We start from the raw sequence: 13898 nt of genomic DNA, 5'->3' as shown, positions 1-13898 counted from the left end.
AACTCAGGACCTTGTACTTGCCAGGCAAGCACTTATTCCACTGAGCAATCTCCCTGGGCCCCTATATTTTAATGTTTCATGAATACAAATAGTGATTTAAAAAAAAAACAGCATTAGAAGTGATACAGGATTTCACTCAACAAAATGATAGGAATTCAAAAACAGTTGCTGTATTATATGATGCTGTATTCTAATTAGTTGTTCATATTACCAGATATAAAGTTTAAAAGAATATACACAAAGGAATTAAAATTAATAAATGCATTTAGCAATGTTTCAAAAAGATGTATTTAAAGAAAATGCAAGATGTATTTAAAGAAAAACATAAACAAAACAATAAGAAGTTATAAGATATTCAAAAGAGGAAAAAATCAGAATAAAAAGAAAAAAACAATTTAAGCATTATTGTTAAGATATCAATTCTCTCGGGGCCAAGGACGTGGCTCAGTAGAATAAGCACTTCCCTGGCAAGCACAAAGGCCAGAGTTCAAATCCTAGTTCTGCAAAAAAAAAAAAAAGTTACCAATTCTCTCAACCCTTATTTGTACAACAACATAATTATAATCTGAGATCATTACCTAGGTTAGTTACTCAATGCAAATCTTTAGTTTAGTTCAGCTTTATTTCAATTTTTTATTTGGAAAAAAATTAATAAATGTCAGTACCCATCATTGATAATTTAAATACTTAAACAGAATGCAAAGAAAAATTAAGAGCCACATTAAACTGCACCACCAACTAATTCCACACAAGTCATTTTAAACAGATATTGTTTTGTACGTGTATTTGTTTATGTAGTTACAAGTATGTGGATTGAAGTGCTTTTATAAAAGTACTTTACCTGGGGATGTAGCTCAGTATTAGAGCAATTGCATAGCATGCCTAAGTCCTGGGTTTGATTTCTCAAAAAACAAAAAATACAAATAAATAAAAATAAAACATTCCAATAGACATACGACATACAATAATTTTGGAGGAACTACACTGACAATATTAGTGAAATGCAGGTATCATTTAATTTGAGTAAGGAACACAAAATCCTTGCTCCATGGACTGTATGTCATTTGAAAGATAATTATGTATTATTGAAAAGCAGAATTAACTACATACTTTAAAAAGGGTCATGGATCATGTTCTCCAGTATTTCCTTTAAGTTTAAGTTAAATGTTGGATACAAAAGAAATCACTCATCTTGGAACTCTCTAAATTTTACTAAATGGAAATGATTAAGTGCCACCACAGAGGCTTCAATAGAACAATTTAGTTATAGGAATAAATGATCCAGTGTCACTCAGCCGTCAACATTATCTCTTACACCAACCTGTGCCAAAATCTGATCAGATTTTTGCATCAACAGTTTCAGCTTTTTAGATTTAAACTGAAAAATATAAACTTGTGAAAGTAGCTTCATCTAGAGGAAGATCTTAAGGTTCTACTTATCCTGTGCATCAGGAGTTGGTTCCATTTCAGCAGTCATCCAGTACGGCCACGCCTTCCCCTGCGGAAGGCTGTGTACTGGCTTCCAGTTTTAGATGCGTACAGGTAGCGTCACCACTGATACTGACGTCATCAATATAGATACACCACTAAGCATGTAGATTTTCATTTATCAACATTCAATTCCTAGCAATGAGATTGCTATGTCTCATCATAAATATGCTGTGAAAAATTCATTTGGCAGAGACCCGCCAAATACTTTCCCAGCAATGGAGGAGAGGCTGCGTAACCTCAGACCCCAGTCACCACTTGGCATTCGCATTGTTCTGAATGTTCCAGGAAGTGTGTAAGCCAGGTAGCTCTTTGCAGGTTCAAATCACAACTGCCTACTCACTCATTTTTTTGAACACCTTCTTTATGCCTGTCATAGTTTTCTAATCAAGTGTCTCTTCAAATCATGAAACATCATATACTTTGAGTTATTAAGAAATTTCAGAAGTCTTTTATAAAAGACATTTTCAAACATTTTCAATCAATATTAACCTTACTTTTTCATTCACTTAAAAGTATCTTTTAAGAAATGTTCTTAACTTGACATTCTATAAGTCACAGTTTTCATTTTTTTCTTGCCAGTGAATGAAATACATATCTTATAAATCTGAATCATACAGCACAAAGATATCTTTTACATTCATTTCTAGAAATTTCATAGCTTTAGATGGTAGCTTCTACATACATCTTTATTAACAACTTTAATTTTATATACAATGAACTCTTGTTTGTCTTTGCCAGATGGATACCTAAGCACACTTCCAATATTTGATAAAGCTATGCTCTTTCTACTGAGTGCTTTTTGTGTGTTTAACAAAAATTTAGTTTATTATATGGACTTATTTCTCAACTACTATCTTCTATGTTTATATATATGTCTAAGCTTTCTCAAAATGCTCTAGTGTCTCAAAGAAATTTTATTATCGCTGGTAATATTGGTCCTCAATTTTTTTAGTGTATTTGGTACAGGATCCCACTCACTAACACGTCAGACAAGTCGTGATCTTGTTTTTAGCATCCCCAGCTCTGGGATTACAGGCATGTGCCAACATACTGGTCTCTGTGGCTGGCTCAGTACACCTGGGGTTGAGTCTGGGGTGGTGTGTGGTACGGGGAATCAAACCCTGGTCCCTGCACTTGTCTAAGCAGGTGCTTAGTCCACTGAGCTATCTCACTGGCCCTAGTCCTCAATTTTTATCCCATTTTATTTTATTTTATTTTTTACGGTACTGGGCATTGAACTCAGGACTTTGTGCTTGCCAGGCCAGCACTTATTCTACTGAGCCATCTCCCCTGTCCTATCCCAGTTTAGAGATTGTTTGATTACTCTAGTTCCTCTGACTTGCAATATAAACTTTAGATACAGCTCATCAAATTCAACAAACATTTTTGTGATCATAAATTATAATTATGCTGATGTACAGATAAGCATGGAGAGAATTCAAAGCTTAATAATAGTAAATATTCTGAGCCACTAACACAGCATATCTTCCTTCCTTATTTAGATTGTTCTCATTGTTTTCATCTGTGCTTTGAGATTTTAATCTATAAATGTGCACATGTTCTGTTAGATATTATGCAATCTGTGCTAGCCTAGGTAGTAAGTTTTGCAGCTGAACTTTACACATAAACTATAGTTTATCATGGTGTTTTGTTTTGTATTTTTAGGGAAGAGTCTACAAGGTGTTCAAGGACTCACTACTAGATTGCTTGTACTGATCCACCTGTGTACAGCCTCCCAAGAGCTGCGATTACAGGCGCGTCCCACCATGTCCAGTCTTAATGGCCATCTCAGCACCCTCTGGGAGCGGAGCCAGCATGGCAGGCATGGGAATCGAACCCTTCATTTTAATCCACTGACCTATTTGGATGGCCCTTATCATGTATTTTGAAATCTTGCTAAATTCATTCATTAATTTTAATTCATTTTTGTATATTTTTAAAATATTCTAAGTAGAGAATCATATGTCATATTTAGTGGAATTTGGTTGTTTTTCTGCTTTTCTGGTCTGTTTTCATTGAAGCTTTCTTCCACATTGCAAAAATCAGGTCCTCCAGAATCACACTCAAGAAAATGTTTAAAGTAAATATCCTTGCCTCAATTTTAATTTCATTTATGACTGTTAAGTATTTTTCTGGTAAATCCCCTTAGGCAGATTGAGTGACTTTCCATTTATTCCTGGTTTGTGGACAATGTTTATACTGAATTATTGTAAATAATGAGTATCCTCACAGGCTGTTTCTGTGTTGCTGAAAGGATGATATGACTAGTGTTAGGTAATATTCAATTTTACATATTGGGCCACCCTTGTGCTTTGCTAGGTTAAAAGCATTTGGTCATAATATATTATACTAATTCAATGTGGTTTATTCCCTCCAAATATTTTGTTTTGTGAGCACATTTCTTCAGAAAGTCTTCTTGATTGTTTTTTTCTTCCAAGAGGATGAAAATCCCATTCCCATTTTGGTCTGCTTGCAAATTTTATAATTTCCTTCATCTCCTTGAGTTCATGCATCTTCCATCAGAGGCCCCTCAAAGCAGCTTTGGAGATTTCCAGGAGTGTGATAGCTGGAGTCCCCAAATCTCACAAATTCTAAGGGTCACATCCATCAAATATTGTATTCATTTTCTGAGTCCCCTGTTTCCATTTGTATATAGATGCATCCAACTAAAATGCTGAGCAGGAAAAGAGAACAACCATAGAAGTCACACAAATAGAAATGCCCATTGCATTGTAAATGCACTATGGGAAGGTATGGAGAGAAGAAGCAAAAGATAGTCTTACATTGTATGTTCTCTTTAAGTAAAATGCCATAATATAAAACTCTTTGCACACAAGAGAAAGGAAACAATGGGTGGGCTTCAGTAGGTGTGTGATGAGAGGCTTATGTGTTTGCTCTTTTATTGTGCTAGAGACTGAACCCAGGGTCTATGCACTGAGCTAAATCCCCAGATCTAGTGTGTGCATGTGTGTGCGTGCGTGCGTGTGTGTGTGTGTGTGTGTGTGTGTGTGTGTGTGTGTCATCATCTTGCTAAATAACTAACTTGCCCAGGTTGGGCTCAAATTTGGGCTCCTGGCTCAACCGTCTGGAGGATATGTTTACAGGTGTCGACCACCACATCTTGCAAGAGTGTGCTGTGTTTTAAAAGAAACTGCGTCCAAATAGCTTAGCAAATTAAAGCTCCTGCAAGCAGGCACAGGGGCTGGGGATTCTATCCCTAGGCCTGCAGTGCCGGCCCGACCCGAGGGTGCACTGAGATGGCAATTGAGACTGGGCATACCGGTACACACTTGTAATCCCAGCTCTTGGGAGGCTGTAAACAGGAGAATCACTATGATCCAACCTAGTGGTGAGACCTGGACACTCTGTAGACCCTTTCCAAAAATACAGAAAGAAAAGAAACTGCAAAACTATTGCCTAAAGTGGCTGTGCTGTCCTCCACTGTTATCACCAGCAAGTGTTAGTGCTTGTTGCTCTGTCCTTTGATCCACACTTTATATTGTCTGTATTCTAAACTTTAGCCTTTCTTATAATGTGCAGAGGACTCTCATTGCTGTTTGATTTGCACTTTCTTGATTCCTTTCTTTTGAAGAATTTTTGGTATGTACTTAAGAGAAAGCAAAGATGCAAAAAAATGAATGTGATGAGCCTTTATGAATAATTAAATGATAACTAACAACTAATAAGGAACAGCTAACTACTCCTCAAAGTCACTGTGGACAGAGACTTATAGTAAACAAGGAGCTTAAAAGCATATCTTTAAAAAGTTATATATATCTATATATAGATATATATCTATATCTGTATATATATATAGATATAGATAGATATGTATATATGTCATAGAAATAACTTATTCTGTAACAATGAGTTTGAAGTTTAGTCTATTGTCTATAGAAAAATTTAAGTACCAGCCAAAACACAAACTGCTGAATTATCATGGCCCTGATTCAACATGGCTGAAACCCAAAACCACAGCTTATCTTCCCAATGACCACCTTCTCCTTCTTCCCCACTCCAGCCCTGGATACATCCTTTTACCTTCCCTGCACACACAAGGGAGCCCCCAGGAAGCTCCTCGTGTGTCAACGAACCTGCCCTTCAAGCTCCACCAAGCAGAAGCCCATAAGGTATCAGGCTCCCCATCTCAGGTCAAAGGATCCCCCCATGTGCCTGCCCTTGATCCTCTCTGTGTCTTCAGAGTCAGTGAAGGCTTCTCCTGCACCCCAACATTATTTCTGCTTCTCTGCCTCACCACCAGTGGCACTGTCACTGCTCCTGATAATAACCCCTAAAACATACATATTAACCAGGAAAATTCCATTAGTGGTAAGAAATATATGTTATCAACAATATTGAAACCTGCAGTAGAAACAAAGAGAGAAACTTTACACTTGATAATTGGCAGAAATAAATCAACCTTCTAGAGTGGTTAAATTCTCATGGGAAGTAATCTGATATGCCTGAGAATTATATAGAAAGAATAAAAAAAGAACAACCCAGTGTAATAGTTTGTAGTCCAATTAGAAATAAATTGTGAATGTGATTATGGAAAATACATCTTCTTAAAAGTTTTGTCTTTATAAGAATCCAAATTACTTGGAAATTGATTGATCTGCAGGTTGTCCTTTCAAGCAAGCGGCCATGACTGTAGTTGATGCTTTTTGAGTGCCTACGTGGTGCTATACAACACACTTTGCACAGGGCAACCTTATGACTTTCCACAAGGTTAACAGGAAAAACTGACAAACTGACCTAGAGAAAAAGGAAAGAAATGCTTTCTGAGTGAAAGATACGTTGTGGTGGTCAAAGAGCATGAATAATCATGATCGTCCTTTCAGAACGCAGTGGTCAGGCTGGGAATATCACAGAGGGCCAGAACCGCCTTCTTGGCAAGTGCCAGGGCCTGGGATCGAAGCTTGGTCCCAACGAAGCCACACACACACACACACACACACACACACACACACCCCTCAGTACTCTTCTCAGCATACAAACCCACCTCAACAAAGACATTAGGCTGAAGTGACGCTTAGGTGTAGAGTATTTTCCTATGTACACTCAGGCCCTGATTTCATTCCCAGGAAGACAAATACACTTTTAATTTTTAAAAAGAACAAATTTGACGATGGAAGCATTGATTTGATGAGAACTTGCATAATGATTTATCCGTATATTAATTATGCGATGGCACAAAAGTTGTCTTTGAAGTACTTGGGTTTCCAAGGTGTATCTTAACAGGTAGAGGGGGCAATAAGGTGAGATTTATTGGAGCAAATAATAACCTCAAGAAGCTCATGTTATGGAACAAAGAGTAAAAGCAGTAGGTGAAAGCCTGTACTATGTATTTAAATGATGTTTCTTATTTTTTAGAATGTTCATTTATTCATATTATACCATTAATTATTTAATTGCTAATTAAATTAATTCCTTGAGATTTCAAGATATAGTCAAGTAATCAATACCCTGAAAATATTTACACTTACAATAGAATTTAAGGAGCAAAAAAATGAGAACTCATTTTTATTGTTAAAGAAAACTTTAATACCTGAATGAATCATTAAAGTAAATTTTTGTAACCTAATTAGTATTTGAAGAAGAGTCATGTTCTTCCACCGATGATTTTATAGTTTATTTCTCAAGTGGCTCTGTAATTGGTCAGCTTTTCTAGTGCATTAAATTTCCCAGTACAACTTTCTATTTAGAGTGGCACAAGGAGCGTTTTGTACAATACTTGCAATGCAGTTGTCAAAAACGAACTCCACTACTCTATTCTTGGCAGGCAGCCGGGGGCCCCAGAAACTAATGCACCTTAATAAAGCTAGTGTTTACTTTGCTAGCCCAATAAATAACTATTCACATCCTTGAACAAGAAGGTGCAAGGTGGCAGAACTTTTAGTCTACACTGACGGACCCCAAAGAGCTAGTTCATACTGTGGGTTCCAGCTCACTTGTCCTCTTCCTAATTTGACATTCATTTTCATTTTAAATTTTCCTTCCCTACACCAGATGAAAAATAATAAGTTTACAGAGAATATTCAACCAGTTTTCAGAATTGTTTAAGTTCTGCTGAAAGAAAATTGGCATAAGGTTCATGAGGTTCAGGGTTTGATCTCTAGCATTTGAAAAAAAAAATATAAAGTCAAGTCATTTTAATGAAGTTTTGTATCAATAACCAAGATCTGTATCACTGCTTTCTTGATGAAGTTTCTGGGCTTATCAGATTTTGTTTGGTGCTGCTATAAATGTTTGTACAATACAAATTATCAAAGAGGCTTTATAAATACTTTTAAATTCAGATAAGTAGAGTTGGTTTAAAAAAAATGACCTATTTATGTCAATGGTTTCGCTCATGTGAAAGTCATTCAGTGAGCTTTATTAACTATGGAACTTCCTGAGCACTCCATTCTAAAAGGTTAAAAGAAATCTATTGATAGAGCTGATAAACACTCGAGTCTCCTTCAGAGGGAACCTGGTTATAATTGATGAATAAAAAGCGAACGCTACAAGGAAATATTTTGTTTTCATTTGACAAAAAAGGAAAAGAAGGAATACATTTTGTTGTACAAAATCTTGCAACTAGTAGATATTTAATAGAAATATCACAGGAAAAACTCACAGTATTGAAAAGCACCCTGGTGAGGTACTATTTAGTTGATTGATAAAATATGAAGTAAAATTCAGGAACCTAAAAATTCGTGCTACTCCCCTAGTACCACTACACACAGCTAACGGTATCCAATGGAAAATAGAGCGGCACATTAGTTCATCTAACCAAATCATCATCACTTGCATAGAGTATGAGTTTTAAATATAAATTTATTCATTGGTTAAAATGAGTAATATTCTACCAACTGTTTTCAACTTTAAGAAAAATTGGCTACATAAGAAAGAACTCATAATGGTTGGAAAATCTATTATCTTTTAAAATAAATTATTTAGAAAGTAATGCATTCAATTGCATGTATATCATTAAAAGTAATATTTAGGCTCAATATTTCATCAGAAGTAAAAAGGAATGCCACTTGAGCCATTGATACCTTCCTTGGGTATCTTTACAGAACAGTTGAAGCCTCCATATTATGGTGACATATACCTGTTCATGTTACTAGCATCACAATTTACAGCATCTAAGTTAAGGAAACAGCCTATGTGCAAATCAAAAGGCAGATCAAAATGTGATGTATGTGCACAATGGAGTACTACTCAGCCATAAAGAAGAGTACGTTTGAGTCACTTATAGGAGGTAGGTGAACCTTGAGATCATAATTCTTAGTGAGATAAATCAGGCCCAGAAGGTTAAACATCACATACTTCTTTTAAACAAAAAATTCAAAGCTTCGATAAAGAGCCAAAGAAAGTCAGTATGGTATAAAACTGCCTGCTGGTCTTTTTGACGATGGAAGGGAGTATGGAGAAGGAATGAGAAAGAAGAGCAGGGGAGGCACACAGGAGTAAAAATGATCGCTATGTGATCCGTAGGTGGCAGTTCCCCTGCACAACGTTTCACAAACCCATGCTAATAATAATAAATTCTAAATCTATTTGAATCTATTCTCTCAGAATGTCCACACAAAAGCTAAATTTAGCTTTCACGTTACCCAAAGGAAAAATATACAGCCTAGTCTGCTGACATTCCCTTTATCCTACATATTATTTATCCTTTCAAAACACCCACCTATTTAATTTTGATGCATTATATTTTTCTTCCTATTTAAAATGAGTATTCTCTTAGTCTGTATTAATCCTATAAAGTATTGATCCTTAGCATGGTGTTTCAGAACTAGGAAATTGATAAAAATTTTAAAAATTCTTCATTTTGAAATACTGGATAAATTGGATTTGCATTAAATAAATAAATAAATAAATAAATAAATAAATAAATAAATTTCCAAATCCTGGAGTGATTATATACACCTATAATTCCAGCACTGGGTAGGATGAAAACAGGAGGATCACCATTATTTAGTGTTCAGTAAGACCCTGGGCCAAATACATAAACCAAAAAGAAAAAAAAAAAGTCCAAGTACAAGTCCCCCAATTTACTCAAATAATAACAACTTATATAGCTATAATTTATCATCAAAATAGGACATGAGCATTATGACATGATAGTATCATGTAATTTTAAATTTATAATTATTTTTCTTTATTTTTTAGGGAAGGAGCTCCAGGGTAATCACAGTCTCACTCCTAGATTGGACTCATAGTCATCCGCCTGTATGCAGCCCCCCAAGAGCTGGGATTACAGGCACGCACCACCACTCCCAGTCTCAATTGCCAGTCTCAGCCCCCCCCCTGGGGTGGGGCCAGCACAGCAGGCCCAGGGATCGAACCTCTGGCCCCTGCGCCTGCTTGCACACACTTTGATCTGCTGAGCTATTTGGCCAACCCTTAAACATTTATTGACTGACTGATTCTCAAAGACTGAGGCAGAGCTCCAGGCTTTCCACGCTAGGCAGGTATTTTACCACCGAGCTCATGGTCAACCCAGACAATACCATTTTTTAAAGTATAAATCTTATTTAATTTTGTATCTGATTCTACAGGCATTCACATTTGGGATGGGGTTCTTTGAAAAGCTATAATATGTACAGATTTCCACTTGGCTGCCAATACAAGGAGGATGCAGGATAATCCACTGCCCCAGAATCACCCTCCTGACCTCTTCATAGACACATCTTCCTACCAGCGTGAATCCCTGGCAAGTGTTCATCCATTTCTTGTCACTACAATGTGTCAGTTTTGCATATATAGAATTATGCAGTATGTTGCATTTTTTAAAAAAATACTTTTGTTCACTCAACACAGTGCCATTACCAAATTGTTGCATGGTATTAGTTATTTGTCCCTTATTACTGCATGGTAGTATCTTATTGTATGGTTATACCACACTCTCACCTGTAGCCAATTAAGACACTGGAGTTCTTCCAGCTTCGAGTTATTACATGCAAAGTTAATGCAGACATTTGTGGAAACATGTTTGCAGAATAAATATCAATCAGCTCCATAAATCAGCAGGTGACAGCTGTGAGGCTTGTTCATCGCAGTGCTATTGATTTAGCTAATAAGATGACCAGGAATCCAAGTGCACATGCACTCTTCCATTTTCACTGCATAACAGACAGCATAAGCTTTAATTTCCTGTGACTTCTCAAGGTCCCTGGGACCAAAGGAAAGCCTACGTCAGGCGAGTATCCTGTCAGTGATACACTAAGTCTGCATCTTCCTGAAAAGCGTAGGAACCTCCTAACTGCTTCAGGAAATCGAAGTCCAGTCTAGCCTTTGCCTCCTTTGAGAAAGGAGACATGATTATTTCTCTGATGAAAGGAGGAAGATTCCTTATCTTTACTATTCCAGAATGTATTCGTGGAGGGAGAAGTTTGCGATCTTCACTACCTTCTGGTAAGACTGATGTAGCCTCAGCCTCAAAAGTGCTTACCCGGAGGATATGCAAAAGTTCTGAAAAAGTAGCTCAAGCCACAAGATGGAATTCCATGAAGCTGTGGCTTCCAATAATCAATAGAAAAGGCCCAACTGCTGTATTTTATATTGATAAGAAACATTGAAGATATTCTCCAAAGCACTAGAACAGTGTGCCTTCCCGCTAAGGACTCATGAGCTTTCCAATTGCTCTTTATCTTACCCAGCACTCGTTTTCACTATTAGCTTAGCCATTTTTTAATTTTAATTTTAATTTTAATTTTTTAATTTTTAATTTTTTGGTATTTTAGGGAAGGGTTTACAGGGTGCTCAGGGTCTCACTACTAGATTGGACTCGAAGTGATTCTCCTGCTTACAGCCTCCCAAGCGCTGGGATTACAGGCGCGCTCTAACATGCCCAGTCTCTGTCACCATCTCAGCGCGCCTTGGGGACGAGGCCCGCAGGGCAGGCAGGGGATTGAACTTGGCAAGCAGTGGTCCAGATAACGTATGAATTCTCTGGATCTTCTGAAATTTTATTTTATTTATTGTATTTTCATTTTATACCTACGAATTGGAGTAGTACAGTGTGTGTACAATTTTAAGCAGTTTTTGCACACTTGTGTCATGGTTTAATGAGACACGGGGCGGGCCTCCCTGCAGTACTCTGGGGAGCGTGCCCTCCTCCGCGCCCCTCGGCGCTGCCTGCACACCACGCCTACCAGCGGCACTGCGCCTGTCTCAGTAATTTTACTATCTGGACCCTGCTATATAAATGGAATTACATAATATATGCCCTATAAGAGGATTTTTATTTTAGGACAGCTCTAGGCTTAGAAAAATAATTAAATTAATATAACGTGTTTTAACATAGTCTGTACCCAATTTCCCCTACTATATTATCTTCATAGTTTATGATTAAAATAACAAATGTAACATATATCCAGTAGTGGCTTTATCTCACAGTATATTTCCATTCCTAGTGTTCATCTCCTCTCTTACATGCATCTATTTATTCCACAATGCATTCATTCCTACCAGTTTATACGCATAAACATTTATTTTACACTTTGGATTACAATTTAAAGTTCCTTTTTTTTTTTTTAGTTCAAATGATGCAAATTTGTATAACTGGTAGGTAGGTGTTCGTGTTGCTCTAAATTCCTGTATCGCTATGATTATTTTCTTTTGGTTTTAGTACGTCCTTATTTACTAGTGTTTAAAAAAGTTCCAGGCCTATTTTTTGAATTCCCTCCCCCCAGCTTTGTCCTGGCCATTTTATCAAGAAGTCCCCGTTCCTCCTGTTAAAGCACAGTACAAGTAGCCAGTGTCTGAACACCAGAGAGAGTTGTCTAACTTTAATTTTAAGCTAACAGCCATCATTAATTTCCTGCTCTTGTTTTGAAATTCTGTGCCACTTTTTTATGTCTTAAAGTGCTTTGTTTTTGTCTGTGCTCTTATTTGTTTTTCTTTCTTTTCTCATTAAAATAAAATTTAAAAAACTTTAATGTTTTAAAAAGCAGGGAAGAGGGCCAAGGAGACAGCTCAGTAGAATAAGCGCTTGCCTGGCAAGCGCAGAGTCCTGAGTTCAATCCCTGGTACAATAACTAACTAACTAACTAACTAAATAAATAAATAAATAAATATTTGAAAAAAACATAGAAGACACACAAGAGAGTTCATGAGCACATGTAACTAACCAAGGTCAATGTGGAGAAACAGAGAAAAGACAACTTTCTACAAGGCAAGAAAGCTTACCAGAAATCAAACTGACCACAGGCACAAAGAAATGGAAGAAGATTAGGATGTCATTTAAACTGTTCAGTATGCTACATTTTATTATGCAGCCTGGCAAACTAAAATATTTGTCCATTATTTTGATTAATTATTTTCATTACTTTTTATGTATTTAGGTCAGGGATTAGAGGGTCTACAGGGTCTCACTACACAGACTGGACTAGTGATTCTTCTGTTTTCAGCCTCCCAAGTGCTGGGATTACAAGCGCATCACCACATGTAGTCTCAGTTGCCTTCTCAGGGTGCTCCGGGAGCAGGGCTAGCACAGCACGCTGGGGATCAAACACCTGCCGCCGCGCTCTGCCTAAGCAGGCACTTGAGTCTGCTGAGCTTTCTGGCTGGCCCTTTGACTAATTATTAGCTGACCTCCTTACTGTAGCAAGTCACCCTATCCATTAGCACTGTACTGAGCTTCATTAATTTAAATTATTTTAAATAGAATTTTATGGATAGCAATACATAAATCATATAAATATATATTTATATATATATGATATATGTATTTCATTAAATTTATGCCTAAGTGGTTTGTTTGTGGTTTAATTTTAAGTGATATTGCTGGATAGTCATTGTTACTATGCAGAAATTCAATGGAATTGTATATTTCTGACTTGATGAACTGATTTTGAATTCTAAGCCTTTATATATCTATTTTCTATAATTTCTGTGAATTGTTTATGAAGACTAGAATGTCATCTAAAGATACATCTTTAAAAAATGAAAAGAAAAAAGGGCCAGTGAGACAGCTAAGTGGTCTATAGCACCTGCTTAGGCCAGCTTCAGCAGGCACAGGACACTGTGTTTTGGTCCCCTGCACAACATGCTTTACCAGTCCTGCCCTCAGGAGGCTGAGCTGACCAGAAAAAGAAAGTAAGATGTTTCTTAATTTCTTTTTTTTTTTTTTGCCTTATTACAAATTAGAGCTCTTAATGTACTGTCAAGTAGCATAAGTGAAAACAAAATGCCTTATACTCTGAATCATAGTTTAAAATATTCAGTATCTAATCATTAAATTTGTTAGCTATAGGTTTATTGTAGAAGTCTTTTCACTTGAGAAATCTTATTTTTGTTCCTTTTTTTTTTTTTTTTTTTGGGATTGAACTCAGGACCTTGCACTTGCCAGGCAGCCACTCAAGCCATTGAGCTAACTTCCCAGTCTTTATCTTTATTCTTATTTTGCTGTCTTT

Source organism: Octodon degus, unplaced genomic scaffold (assembly GCF_000260255.1).
Source record: "Octodon degus isolate 3935 unplaced genomic scaffold, OctDeg1.0 scaffold00054, whole genome shotgun sequence".
In the NCBI taxonomy this organism is placed as follows: domain Eukaryota; kingdom Metazoa; phylum Chordata; class Mammalia; order Rodentia; family Octodontidae; genus Octodon; species Octodon degus.
This window is presented reverse-complemented; position numbering follows the sequence as displayed.